Source organism: Sorex fumeus, unplaced genomic scaffold (genome assembly GCF_029834395.1).
Source record: "Sorex fumeus unplaced genomic scaffold, SorFum_2.1 ptg000044l, whole genome shotgun sequence".
Taxonomy (NCBI): domain Eukaryota; kingdom Metazoa; phylum Chordata; class Mammalia; order Eulipotyphla; family Soricidae; genus Sorex; species Sorex fumeus.
Window position 1 is genome coordinate 42,628,078 of NW_026606101.1, and position 15,885 is coordinate 42,643,962.

Consider the following 15,885-nt stretch of genomic DNA (forward strand, 5'->3'; position numbering starts at 1 on the left):
TGATTACATCCCGGGTAGCTTTCCAGGCTTTGCTGTGCGGGCGCGATACTCTGGGTAGCTTGCCAGGGTCTCCGAGAGGGGCGGAGGAATCGAACCCTGCTCGGATGACGTTCTGTGCAAGGCAAACACCCTACCACTGTGCTAAGAACCTAGCAGAAATGGAAGACATTTTTGAATAGTACATTTTTGAATAGTACAGTCTCTCAAAATTGAATGAGGAATGTATAAATCCTGAACTGTGGGGCTGGAGCAATAGCACAGTGGGTAGGGTGTTTGCCTTGCACGCGGCCAACATGGATTCAATTCTCAGCATCCCATATGGTCCCCTGAGCACCACCAGGAATGATTCCTGAGTGCAGACCAGGAGTGACCCCTGAGCATTGCCAGGTGTGACCCAAAAAGCAAAAAAAAAAAAAAAAAAGAAAAAAAAAGAAAACCTGAACTGACCAATCATGATTAAGGAAATTGAAACAATAGTTTACAATCTCTCGGGGCTGGAGTGATAGCACATTAGGTAGGGCGTTTGCCTCGCACGTGGACAACCCGAGTTCGATTCCCAGCATCCCATATGGTCTCCTGAGCACTGCCAGGAGTGATTCCTGAGTGCAAATCTAGGAGTAACCCCTGAGCATCTCCAGGTGTGACCCGAAAATCAAAAAAAAAATCTCTCTAAGAACAAAAACTGTGGTCCAGACAGATTCAATAGTGAATTCTATCAAACCTTCATAGAATACTTACATTATATACTCCTCAAATTATTCCAAAATATTAAAGAAACAGGAACATTCTTAACAACTTCTATTGAGCCAACATTATCCTAATGTCAAAAGCAGAGAAAGATTACTAAAATTATATTACTAAAATATACAGGATTATATCCCTAATGAACATTGATGTACAAATCTCAACAAAATCTCAGTAACTGAAACCAACAATGTATTTAAAGAACCATACGTAATCAAGTATAATTTAGTCTAGTGATTCAAAGATATTTTAATATATGAAAATCAGCTAACAATATACAATGTAGATTAAAAAGAGAAACAAAGATTGCATGATCATATCAATTAATGTAGAGAAAGTTTTGATAAAATTCAACATACATTCTTGATAAAAATTCCCACCAAAATAGGGATAGAGGGAACTTTTCTCATTAAAGTAATGGTCATTGGCCACAAACCCATAGCCAACATCATACTCCATGGCAAAAAACTCAAAGTCTTCCCTTTAAGATCAGACACAGGGAGAGGATGTCTACCTTCACCACTCTTTTTCAATATAGTCTTGGAAGCACTCACCACAGCAATTATACAAGAAAAAGAATAACAAAGGGATCCAAACTGAAAGAGTTTAAACTATCACTATTTATAGACTACATGATAATAGACAACACTATGTATTCTACTAAGAAAAGAATTAAAACAATAAACCAGTAAAACAAAGAATCAAGCTACAAAATTTATACACAAAAATTCGTTGCCTTTCTAGGTGCAAACATTGAGTTAGAGGAGAAAGAGATTAAAATGGTTACTTCATTTAGAATAATATCCCAAAACATCAAGTACCTACTAATCAACTTAGTAAAATATGTGCAAGACCAATATCTTGAAAACTCTAAGTCACTTATGAAACAAGTGGAAAAGAGAGGTTCATAACTAAATCTCAAAAGAAATACGAGCCAAGATGCTATAATTCATGGGTACACCAGTCTCTTATCTGAAAACTCTGGGGTTCCCTGCGGGTGACAGGGGTGGGCTGAGTACCAGCTCTGCCCAAGACCCAGCAGCTGAATCCACACTTGACAGACAGCTGCTGCCATGGCAGTGACCCAACTGAACTGAATCCACTAGTCTGCAGAGACACCAAACAGATAAAAATTCCAGGTACACCAGTTTTCAGGCTGAGAATTCTGGAGTCTTTTCAGAGTGAGGAAACAAGTCCTTCCACATTTCTATAAACCATGGAAGCCACACCCACATCTCACAGTCCCTGTTATGTAAACTCATTGGTCCAGTTCCATAGATCCTAAAGTTTCTGGAGCAACACCTCCAAATTCCACAATAATGACATCCCAGTAGAAGTACACAAAATTCTATGAAAAATAACAGAAGACAACTAAGCTCAATAAACAACAACAAAAAAATAACCCAGAAGGTTCAGATAGCAAAGACTTCAGAGACTTAATAATACTGTGATTAGATATAACAATTTTCACAAATTTTCTATTACTGAAATATTTTTTGATAAGTTCATTAGCCATTTAGTTGTAATAGGCAATATAAAGTAAATTATTTTGTACCTGCTTAAAATAAAAGGGGAGTGGCTTAGGGAATAGATGGCAAAATGGAAACCATAATGGGTTTTAGCTCACTCTGGTGATAAGATTGGTGCTGGAACGTTAACTCCTGTGACATCTGTATTATGAACAACTTTGTAAACCATGGTGTTTAAACAGAGAAAGATTTTTTAAAAAGAAACAACCCAATAGGAAAATGGGTAGAGGCACCAGGCAAGTCTGTGAGTCTGGAAAGTTATTCTGGTGTAAAGCTAGTAAGAATTTCCAAACTCTTCTGTTATTTGTGCTTTGATAATGACCAGGTAGCGTACAACCATGAGTTCTCCACGCCCCCCTCTATTTCTTTTTGGTATTGGGGCCATACATGCAGTACTCTGATCATAATCTTGGCTCTGTGCTCAGGGATCACGTCTTCAGTGTTCAGAGGACTGAATGTGGTGCCAGGCAAGCACCCTACCTGTGGTAATGTTTCTCCAGCCCAACCAGGAGTGTCTATTTCTCTAGGGAGGTAAAAGATGTGTCCCCAACAATTCCTTTAAAAAACTGAGAATCATGAAGTCTAAATAAAATAATATTTACATCCCCCACTTGACCTCTCACCCGCCCCCCTCACACACAGATACATACATACATACACACACACACACACACACACACACACACACACACACACACACACACATACCAGACAGAGATGTCTCAATGGACAGAGGTGCATACTTTCCATGCACAAGTCCCAGGTTTGATCCGCACCTCATTGTCCCCATAACACTGTTGCAAACAAGTAAGCTGGGAGTAGCCAGTAATGGCACCTGATGTGGCCCCAAAACAAAACAAAACAAAAAAGGCAAATATGCATCTTAAAAGTTTACTTTCCTAAATCATGGAGATATTTAAAGGGCTGGAGCCTGAACCTTTCATGCAGGAAGCCAAGTTTAACCTCAGTCACCACATGGTCCCTCAAGCACTGCTGAAAGCAGAGCACTGGGAGAGAGTAGCCCCTGAACACCACCAGGTACCATCCAAAATGAACAAACACATTAATTCCTGAGGGCCTTATGGTTACTTTGAAGAGGGAATAGCAAAATCAGTTTGTGAGCATAGATGTTAAAAAGACCCTGAGCTGCCAGTTGCAGTCTAAAAACAGTGGCATTTTAATTTTATTTCCTGTTTTGAAGAACTTCATGACAACCTCCAAAAAAGATAGATTTTACATATGAAAGCATATAATTTATGTAAGTATATAGAAAAGTTAGGTTATATTGTAAGTCTTATGAATAGCATCTCATCTGTTCTCATTCTGTAATTCACTTCCTCAGGCCTGAAAACAGACATTTTTCACAGAAAAGATTGATACTGTGTGAGCCACCAAATATATGCATGTCTGTGTATCGTCAGTGAAGAAAAAAGATATTAATATCCCAGAGAAAATTAGTTTAGAGAGGGAATGTAAAGAAAGAGAAATAGAAAAGATTTCTAGGGAATGGGAAAATATTTCATGTTCTTGGACTAGAAAAATAAGTATTGTCAAAATGAGCATTCTATCTAAAGTACTATAAAAATTGGATTTTTATTGCCATAAAAATTCCAATATTTCAAGGATATAAAACAATCATGAAACACCTAGATATCCAAACCGTTCTAAAAAGAAACTGAGAAGTATAACATTCTCTAATTTTAAATTATGCTACAAAGTTATGTGAGAAAAATAGCATGATATTTAAATAAGGATAGATTATTTGAACAAGTCTTAGAATTGAGAGCTCAAAGATACAACCTCAAATCTATGGACAGTATGTGAAAAATGGGCTGGGTGCATGAAGTGAGACAAGGAAACATTTTTCAACAAATTGTCCTGGAAAAGGTGGATAGATACATGGGGGGGAAGGGGAAGAAACTATATCTCACACTGTACACAAAACTTATTTCAAACTGGAACCAAGACCTTGAGATTAATTAATTAATCCATAAAATATGTTGAGGAAAATGTAGATAAAATGCTGATTCCATTGGCAAAGATAACAGAAAAGAGTAAAGAAATAGTACTATGTAAGAATTTAAGAGCTTGGTGTTGAGAAGATAGTATAATAACTTAAGTAGTACCTTGCATATGGTACGCCCAGGTTCAAGCCTATGACTCTGATATGGAGTTCTACCAGGAGTGATCCCTGACAACACATTCAGGAATAACCCCTGAGAACCACCAACTGTGGCCCAAGAACTAAAAAATAAATTCCAAAAATGTTTTTGCATGTTAAAGATACTCAAAGTAAAATAAAAAGTCACTGTATGGAAAGGGAGAAATACTAGCACACAATACATCAGATAAAACAGTAATATCAAGGATACATAAAGCCCTCACAAAGTTCAACAATTAAAGATACCAATAATACATTAAAAATAGGAAGAAGAGATGAGCAGATATATCTATAAAGAGGATGTGTACCCAATATGTATACAAAAAACTATTCATCATCACTTAATAAGAAAATCCAAATTTAAATAATAATGAGGTATTGGGGCTGGAGAGATAGTACAGAGAGTAGGGTGCTTTGTAAGCAGCCAACTGACATTTAACTGGCATCCATATGATTCCCTGAGCTCACCAGGAGTGATCCCTGGGCAAATACCCAAAAATGATACCTGACAACCACCAGGTGTTGCCACAAACAAACAAAGAACCAAAAATATAAAATAATAATGAGGTGTTCTCTCACACCAGTGAGAAAGTGTACATCAAAAACAATATAAATACAAGTGTGTTTGGGAATGTGGTAAAAAATGAATTCTCATTCACTGCTAGTGAGAATATTTTCTGATCAGGCTCCCACGGAAAGCAGTATGGAAATTTCTAAAAGAAGTACAAATAGAATTTCCTTAAGATCCACTTCTGAAATATTCACCAAAATACTAATTCAATAAGATTTATGCACCTGCATATTAATTATAGCATTTAGTAAAATAGCCTGGATATAGAAGCAACTCAAATGTTGAACAACAAACTAATGGATAAAGAAATTATATAAAATATGATCATTTGGAATATCATACATACATTAGAAAGATAAAAATTATACATTTTGCTGCAACTTGAATTGAACAAATGGGTATCACATTAAGCAAAGTTGTTCAGAAGCAGAGGGATGGCTATTATATGTTCTTCCTGCAGCTATCATATGTTCTTTCTATATGCATAGAAAGACAAGGTAATGGAAGACATTAATGGAGGCAAATGCTTGACCTTAGATTCTAGACATGAAAATGTCAAGGAAGGGATGTTGGGGAGGGGACGAGAGTGATAAATTTAAAAATTCAAGTATACAAGTATATCTAGTCCAATGTAAAACGAAGTATGAACAAATAAATTATTATATATTTGAAAATAGAGGACCTGATGGTACAAACGTGGAAGATCAAGTATAACATCATTAGTCTGACTGAGATGAGAAGGCATCAATCACATCACGCCATTTTCGACACTGGAGAAGAACTCTTTCTTGGAACATGCAACAAAAGAGGCGTCGGTGGTGTTGGTGTCGTTGTCAAATGAACTTATCCATGATAATTGATTCATTCGAATGCCTAACAACCTGAATAGGATGATTACACTTGAATAGATGTGGCTCACTACCAGCAGTTTCTATCTTCATTGTCTACACATCAACATCCAATTACGATGAAGAAGAAATTGAGAAGGTCTACATGGAGCTGGAGCAGTTCTATAAAAAAGATCACACCTTCTACAAGATCATTGTCAGTGATTTTAATGCCAAGTTAGGGCAGAGAAGATCAGCCAAAGAACTCCACATCAGGACCCATGGCCTAGAATGGAACGAACAGAGTGAAAGACTGTCTGAGTTCATCATGTCAACCAAGACCATCCATGGAAACTCACAGTTTCAGAAAGTCAAATCTAAACGTTGAGCATGGGAGTCTCCCAGTGGATGGTTCCACAACAAAATTGACCACATCATATTCAATCGACGATCTTGCCTGACCAATGTCTCTGTTGTCCCCAAATTCCAGATGGGATCAGACCACCATCACCTTCTTGCAAAATTCTACTTCACAGAGCGGAGAGAAAGGGCTGCAAAGTTTAAGAAGAGAACTCCCAGAATGACCACAACTGGGAGCTCTTTGGCACTATTGAAGCAACATGGAAAGATGCCATCATTGACAACATCAACAAAGAATAGGATCGACTGGTTCAGCACCTCCATGATTGTGCGAGAAACGCCAAAGAGAGAGAAAGCCACAAAAAGATGGCTGTCTTCGGAAACTCCTGAGCTCATTCGCCAACTTGGCATGGCGCAAGCCTCAGGCAACCACAAGCTGATGTCCAAGCTCTCAAAACAGTGCAGAGAAGCGATAAAGGAAGACCTCAAAGAAAGAAGAGCAGCAGTGCAGGCAGATGCAGCAGAAGCCAGGAAAAGCATTCGCAATGCCCGCCTGTCCTTCGCCAACTACAAGACCAAGATGACTGCTTTCCAACATCCTGATGGATCTATCATATCTTCTAGAAGGGCAATGGAGAAGATTATCCATGAATTCTACTCGGATCTCATTGAAAGCCATGTCAACCTGCCCACATACCAAATTCCGCAGGATGGATATGTTGTTCCCAACGTTCTCCCTTCCAAAATTCAACAAGCCATTTCGTCTGTAAAGAAGCGAACAGCACCCAGCCCAGACAAGGTCAGACCCAAACACCTGAAGAACCTGCCATCAGTACTCATCACTACACTGACTCAGCTCGTCACAGTCTATCGGCCTGAATGCAAGGTTTTGTCCCAGTGGAAAACCAGCAGGACTGTTCTACTGTACAAGAAGGGAGACATCCACAACATTGGCAACTATCACCCAATCTGTCTGTTGTTCATCGTCTGCAAGCTGTTCACTCAAATCATCCTGAATAGGATTGGCAGAACAGTAGATGAAGGACAACCATGCAAGTCAACCAGGTTCTGAAAAAGGTTCAGCACAATAGACCATATCCACACAATAACCAAGCTCACTGAGGTTTCTCGGGAGTTCAAGATGCTGCTCTCTCTCATGCTCATCTATTTAAAGAAGGCCTTTGATTCTTTCAAGACTGAAGCAGTCATCGAAGCCCTAGCTAAACAGGGCATTCAAACTCAATACATCAGGATCCTCCATGAGCTGAAGTATGGATTCACCACCAGGATCTTACAATTCTACAAGGAAGTGATCATGTACATAAGGAGTGGTTCAGCAGGGTGACACCATTTCACTGAAACTCTTCAGTGACACCCTCGAGATGGTCATGTGACGACTGGAATGGGAAGAAATGGGAGTGAAGATAGATGTTTGGCAACTACACCACCTCCGCTTCACTGATGACATCGTTCTAATAACACCAAATATCAGCCAAGCGGCATGAATGCTGGCCAACTTCGACCGTGAGTGTGGAAAGATCAGACTGCAGCTGAATTTCACAAAGACAATGTTTATGAGAATGACTCATTTCAATGGAACGAACATCTCCAAATGCAGCAATTATATGTACCTAGGTCGATAACTCAACATGATGAAACACCTGGCACCTGAACTGCACAGGAGGAAGAGAGTGGCTTGGAACGCCTTCAGTAGCATTGAAGAAATTGCTAAGAGGATGAAGAACCTCTGGCTCCAGGCACATCTCTTCAACTCCACCATTTTTCATGCATTACCATATGCCTCAGAGACCTGGACCCTATGAAAACAGAATAAGAACGCTATTCAGGTCTCCCAAAGAGGAATTGATAGAGCTATGCTTGGAGTATCATGCTTCACTCAAGTGAGAGAAAGAATCCTTAGTTCCCACCTCCATCGACGATTGAGAATCTGGGATGCTGTCTTGTTTGCCAAGGCATCGAAAATCAGACTGGCTGGACACATAATGTAATTTGGAGATGACCGCTGGACTAGAGCCATTACTGACTGGATTCCACAGGACGTCAAAAGATTGAGTGGCCGCCCACCTACAAGATGGTCAGACTTCTTAATCAAGACCCTGAATGAATGGTTTGAGGCTCTTCATGTTCCTGGACTGAGCAGACACCAGTGGGCTACAGTAGCACATGACATTTACAAATAGAGAGGTTACTGGTGCCCGCTCAAGCAAATCGGTGATTAACAGGATGTTGTCAAGTGATCAAGTAATTTTTTAAAAATGAAATATTATTCAACCTTTTTAAAAAAAGGAAAGAATTTTAACACATGGTACAGTGTGAAAAACTGGCACAATATTAAAGGTAAAGGTAAAGGCCCTCCCGTTGATCGTCGATTTACTCGAGCGGGCCCAGTAACGTCTCCATTGGAGACTTTGTTGTTACTGTTTGGCATATCGAATACATCAGGGGGAGCTTGCCAGGCTCTGCCGTGCGGGCGAGATACTCTCAGTAGCTTGCCAAGCTCTCCGAGAGGGGCGAAGGAATCGAACTCGGGTCGGCCATGTTGGCCGCTTGTAAGGCGAACGCCCTACCGCTGTGCTATCGCTCCGTCACAAAAAACAAACAGCACTTTTATGGGGTGTCCAGTGTGCCTAAACTCATAGTTACAGAAAGTACAATGGTGGTTTCCAGAAGCTATGAAGAGACTGGAAGGGGTGTGCAATAGTGTGCAGAGCTTCAATTTGGAGAATTAAAAGGTGCTGGAGCTTGTTAGCATAGTGATATAAATATACTTAGCACTTTGAACTGAGGACTTCAAGGTGGTTTAGAAAATAATTTATGTTTTATATATTTTCTGTAATTTAAACATATAAAAGTGAAGACTGGAGAGACAGTACATTGAGAAGGCACTTACTTTGTATGCAACTGATCCAGGTTTTTTTCTCCAGCACTCCATATGGCCCCCTGAGCCCACCAGGAGTAATTCCTGAGTGGAGAGCCAGAAGTAACTCCTCAGCTTGTGAGGTGTGACCTCCAAACAAAATAATAATAATAATAATAATAATAATAATATTATGACTGGTTCTGGAAGTTTTCAGCTGCCGGGGCTCTGCTTGGGGCAGGGAGGGAAACTCAACCTGCCACCCTCCAGGGGGCCCTGGTGAGGACAGCGAGGCACAGGGCAGGGGCAGGATAGTCTGTGCTGTTCTCTTCCGGGAGCTGGGTTTTATATCCAGAATCAGCCGCAACTATGGTGAGACCACTCTCCACATGCATGAAGGTACTGGCAGAGGAACAAAGGCATGCAGGTCCTGGGGCTGAGATCTCCAAGCCTGCTTGGATAGGGACTGAGCATCCTCCACCCAGATCCTCCATCTTCCAGTAGGCGGGAGTCACACCCACCAACTGCCCCCTGGCACTGTGTAATCCCATCAACGGCCAAGAACCAGAGACTATAAACACAGCTCCTGGAAGCGCGTGGCTGCAAATGCGGCCAGGTGACATCTTATTATCTCAATCTTACTTTGGACAACCTGGCAGGCTACCGTATGTAACCTGCCCACACGGCAGAGTCTGGCAAACTCCCCTTGGTGTACCCAAAATGCCAAATACCAGTAACAATGATGGGTCTCATTCTCCTAACCCTGAAAGAGCCTTGAATAAGGCACTTTTTAAAATCGCAGGGCTAGGGCGAAGGAGACATTACTGGTGCCTGCTCCAGGCAATCGACGAATAACAGGATGATCGTGATCGTGAATAATATTATTATTATTATAAATGTAAACATAAAGTTATGTAACCTTCCCAATATGTTATTGAGAGTTTTTTAAGGTCGTGAGCTAGAGCTGAGTTGAAAGCAAGAATTCAAGAGAAAGTCCAATGCCATTTGCAGAGGTTCTCAGGGGAGTGAAACTCCTGCAGCCCATGGTGCTCATTGCATGCTAACAGTCAGCCTAGGCCTCATTCCCCACTCCCTCCCCCTTCACTCTGTCCTCAATATTTCTTCATTCATGTCCCAAATGAGCCTTGATTTCTCTTCTCAGGATACTCAAGCAACTTCAGGCACCTTTTGGTGGTGATTTATACAGCTGCTTGCAAATTTCTGCTCTTTAAAGCAAAGAAACCAAAAATGATGATTGCATAGTGATGAAGGGAGGACATCTTAACTTTCTAACTCTCTGGTTTCTTTCATTCAAATATTCAACCAGAGACCTGGGGTCTCCTCATTTGAACTGGTTTACTCAACCCACGTATAGACACTGAAATCCCTTCCAACCCAGTTTGCATGACAATTTCAGGTCTGTGTACACTTCATAACTTAACTCCCTGTAAAATTTCCAGAGGGAAATCAACGTCTGCCTGTATATTTATTTGTTGGTTTTTTGAAGTCAGGTGGGCTGTCTGTGTTTATCAACTTCGTCTGGCATGCATATATATTGCAGATAAGAACAAATCAGGATACTTCTCGTAGTGCTTTCTTTTCATATGCTTTCTTGTGTCTTAATATTTTCATGGTTGGGATGAAAGCAGAGAAGATAGACAAAGGAGGAGACAAAAGTGAAATATGTTGTTTAAATTTTCAGCAGATATATTTACCTTTAAAACGTAAATTTCAAAATGCCTCTTTTGCAAACCACAGCACCCAAAAGGAGAAAGAGAACAAAAGGGAATGCCCTGCCACAGAGGCAGGGTGGGATGGGGGATGGGTGTGGGAGGGATACTGGGATTAGTGGTTGTGGAGAATGGGCACTGGTGAAGGGATGGTTACTCGATCATTGTATAATTGAAACCCAAGCACAAAATCTTGTAAGTCTACAATTGTACCTCATGGTGTTTCACTAATAAAAATTAAAACTAAAAAAAAACATAACTTACATAACTTATCCCTGCCACTTATTTCATATAATTGAAATGGAAAAGAACAGTGGGAGGTAGCGTTGGATTGTAAATTCCCATACTGTCTGAATTTTAACTGGTCTCCAAGATGGGACCTCTCATTCCACCAGAGCATGTCTGTTGCTCCTTTATTTCACAGTGGGAATGATGGGAGAGAGTTTCAAATTATCCAGATTTTACTTCAATGCACATATATTCATTATTCACCTCAATGCCAAGCTACTAACTAGAGAAATCGAAAATAATTAGCATGTTTTTGCCCAAGATAAATATAGTCTATATAGAGAGAGAAAATGTATTCTAAAATGGTATTAAATCAGGATGGGTACTAAAATATAGCACTGTAGCACTGCACTGTCCTCCCGTTGTTCATCGATTTGCTCGAGAGAACCCAGTAATGTCTCCATTGTGAGACTTGTTGTTACTGTGTTTTACATATGAATACACCACAGGTATCTTACCAGGCTTTGCCTTGCGGGCGAGAAACTCTCGGTAGCTTGCCAGACTCTTGGAGAGGGGTGGAGGAATCGAACCCGGGTTGGTCGGGCTGGCTGTGTGCCAGGTAAACGCCCTACCGCTGTGCTATTGCTCCAGCCCTGAACAGGTATGTTGTATTAAGATGGCTGAAAGTTTGAATTCTGCTAAAGAAATTAGAACAGTTTTCCCTGGAAAAGAAGAACCTCGTTGAAAATATAGGCAAAGGGTGCTGTCGCCAAGACTCAGAAGCCCATGCCTGGGAGGAAGCTGAGTCATCAAGGTGTTCTATTCCCCCTCTAGTTTCTGGATGAGAGGCAGGGGACCATTGAAATCAAATTTGTTTCTCAGACATAGTCTTTGTGCCAATGTGGCTGTTTTTCACAAGTGTTCTAATAAGAATTTTGGGATCAAGTGATTCCTGGTCCATAACCAAAAGCAAAATCAGCCTACTTCTCGCTGGGAACTGGATTTGGATGAAAACTCATAATAAGATCAAATACAACTAACTCCAAGACATTGGAGAAGAACCAATGAATCCTTAAGCAGTCATGCAAATTGGACACGCATGTGCAGGGAAAGACATGCCCATCTGGCACACCAAGGGGAGATATTCACAACCGTAAGGTCATCTTTGCATGATTAGGAAAAAAGTTTTCCTCTCTGCTTCTGTACCTGGTTTCCAACTCAGCAGCAAATTATCTGGGGCAGGGGGAGCCTAAATTAAGAGAAAATTTTGAATATGAGTAAAACATAGCACTGTAACACCGTAGCACTGTACTCCCTTTGTTCGTTGATTTGCTCGAGCAGGCACCAACAACGTCTCCATTGTGAGACTTGTTGTTACTGTTTTTGGCATATTGAGTACACCAGGAGGAGCTTGCCAGGCTCTACCGGGTGGGCAGGATACTCTCAGTGGTTTGCCAGGCTTTCGAGAGGGATGGAGGAATTGAAACCGGGTCGGCTGCGTGCAAGGCAAACACCCTACCCACGGTGCTATCACTCCAGCCCATCGGTAAAACATAAAGTCAATAATCATCTTGTTGGGTAACATTGCTTTGTCCTTCAAGAAACTTAGATTTTATCTGGTTACACCCATTAATCTGATTACACCCATCAATCTGGTTACACCCATCACAGTGCTCCTGAAGCACTTCCACTTCCATTGTGTTTACATGTGAACATGTAAACAGTCTTCCCTATGCTCTCCTTCCCACCCAGTTAATCAGCTTTCCCCTTAATCAGACTTTGTTAATTTGTAAGATCAGTTTCCCAGAAATCTATGATTTTATATTTATGAGTGAAATATTGCCTTTCTCCTCACCTTATGCCTTATGAACAGTTTACCTTAAAGTAATATCCTTTTTGTATAGATACAGAAAGAACGTTAACATTATACTTTGTAACTTAGGATTTGATTGGCCTTGAATATTGTTCACTCCTGGGCATCTTTCTCGACTTAAGCCTCAGTTGCCCTTAGTTCCTAACACCCCAAAAGCAGGGTCCCGACGAGGGACTGAATGGACCCAGGGCAAGCAGTGAGCTACCCTGGCAGCGAAATGGGCCAGGCCAAGGTGCCACGATTCTTAACTATAAGTTAAGAGTTTGATCATGGACAAATGCTGTCATGATCCAAGGTAACGACAAGACTAGGATCCTGCTAGGGGTGGGAAAGACTATCTGGCCTGAGCACCGTAGTCTGAGATTGAGATGGCCCTAGGAGAGCAATTCTATAAGTTTAAGATATTTCTTACTGTATCCATACAAAATGATTTATATTATACTCTTGTATGCTTGTCAGACAAGGAAAGGAGAGGCACGCCCATGGGATTCTGCTCTAGGGTGGGTCCTCCTGCTGAGGAAGGATCTGTCCTAGGAGCGGTCTTCCCTGAGGCTAAGATTTCTACCCCTATTGATTTCTACCCCTATTGATTGTGACCGCACCTATGTAATTGTTTTCCCCAATTCCTCATGGAGAGAGGATTTAACTGTACTGTAGGAGCGGGCTGAGCAGAAGGAAGAAGAGAGTTCAGAGAGGACCAGAACCCAGACTCCAGAGAGAGGAGGATGAAGTGGGGTGGAGAAGGAGAATGAAGTAGCTGGAGGAGGAAGAATGGGGGGCAGAGAGAGACGGGGAGAGACAGAAGGAGAGATGAGGAGAGAATCAGAATAAACTACGACTAATACCTACCAGCCTGGCCCTCGTTCCTTCCTCTGCCTGACCATCGCCATCAACCTCTCCTGGGTGGGAGAAGGGTGAGACTACCGAACGCGGGCGGCGGGAGAGATCTAGCCGCCGCCGTGTGGGTGCCGTGCCCCCTCTTGTGTGAGTTTACACATCATCTAATATGTAAGAGTAAAAAATATCAAGTAAATTTAAAGACCACATTTAAAAAATAACTCTCCAGAGAAGTAGGGCCTTACAATACTAACCCACCTAAAATATCTCAGCATAAGAGCAAAGGTAGGGAAAAGGCTTAAGAGGATTTGAAGACCAGTGTGAGTTGCAAAATGTAACTGCTCTTATCCTCTTATCTGGTTGTTTAGAGTGATGTCATGAGTAAAAATAATTTGCTTGCACTCTTATCTTAAGCCTAAACCCGCACAAACTGGGATTATAGAACTTGAGTCTGTGTGAGACATAATTCATACAATTCACCCATTTTGAAAGTTAGGCTGCTTTCAGTCTCCTCTGGAAAACACTACATTAATTGAGATAAGCTAATAGTAAAGCCGTACTATTAGCTAGAAGTCAAACTAAAATCCTTACAGGACAAATGAGGAAATCACTTCTGATACAAATGTGTACTATTATGAAAAAAAGGTATAAGAATTTTTACCAGAGTGTTAAAAAACAAGGCACTTCAGTCTCCTTGTGTGAAACTTAAGAAATAAAACTAGAGAAACACCTAGATTTTGAGCTACTGAGGAAAACTAAGAGTCAAGTAAGTCCTAAAATTTTCTGGAAAGAAACCCAGTTTTCTCACAAAGAAAAGAGAAAAACTAAAAACAAAAAAAACATGATGGTCTCATCTAAGTTCTAGAATTTTAATCTCCCTGATGGTATCATTCAAGGGTTGGGCAGTTAGTTAATGAACAGCACTGGGGAGGGAGGACAGATGATAAGAGAATTTTTTTTAACCTGTTAAAAGCAACCTAGAGCTAACATTTTATAGCTCGATCTTAGAGAAATAAAATGGATATAATGTGGAATACCCTATCTGAAATAGAAAGAATAAGCAAACTGAGTTTAATAATGCAGTTTACTTAAAAATAAATATCTAAGATATTGCCATTTCAATATGTAATCTATTTTAAAAAGTCTTAAAGAGGAATTTTACATTCTTTTTCTCTCAGTTTTTGAAATATAGAAAATATTTTCCTCTTACAATTCCTCTCATTTCAGTTGAGGCCTTTAAAAAATGCACAGCAGTTATGTGTGGCCAGCTGGTACACAGCAGGTACTGTGCTGGTCAGCAGTTTTAGATGACCTAATAGTTCTACTAGGTCAGTAAGGTCAAATGGTCATCTCAGTTCTACGTGATAGTAGGCATGAGAAGAAAAGGGGAGGAAAATAATGTCCAAATAAAACTTAACCAGCAAAGTTTTATTTGGGATGGAAAATTAATTCTAGACATTGATAAAACAAAATTGAAATCCTGTTAAGCACAGAATGAGTGATAAAGTACTTACTAAATAATAGAAATACAATGTATAATTTTAAAAATTGCAAAAATCAACAAAATGTTGATAAATCTATGAAAACCTATATTCCCATAGTAAACACTGTAAAAAAGTATATTTAAAAGTGAGATGGTAAGAATATATCAAAATAAATCAGTAATTACACCTAATAAGAATTGATGAAATCCATCAATTTAAAGACGATAAATTCTCAGATTAGATTTTAAAAGGAAAATAGATGGCTATCTTTTTAAGAGAAACAGTCATAATTGAAACAATATGGAAAAACATCTAAACAGAAAAAATTTAATTCTGATTCCTAAGTTTTTACTATTCCGTATTAAACTTTATCTCTCTTACTAACACTTGAATTCTTTCCTATGTATTCTGGTCCCCAGACCTGAAACTTTGTCACTGTCTAGGCACTCCTACAACACAAAGATGCCTGAGTCATGTCAACTGTGCTTTCTCAAACTCAACATGTTTCTTTCCAGTTCATACTGTCAACTAGGAAGCTCTTTCTGCTTCAAGGGTGTAACTTGACATTGGTGATGTTATTAGAATTTGAAACTTGTACCTAAAATTCAATTATGAGTAACTTTGAAAACCATGGTGCCTCAAAGAAAGAAAGAAAGAAGGAAA

General features: G+C 40.1%; 1 pseudogene; it reads right to left on the bottom strand.

Moving 5' to 3' along the window:
* Positions 1-2,002: 2,002 nt before the first annotated feature.
* Positions 2,003-15,885, bottom strand: part of LOC130030388 (histone H3.3C-like) — a 64,631-nt pseudogene continuing 50,748 nt past the window's right edge.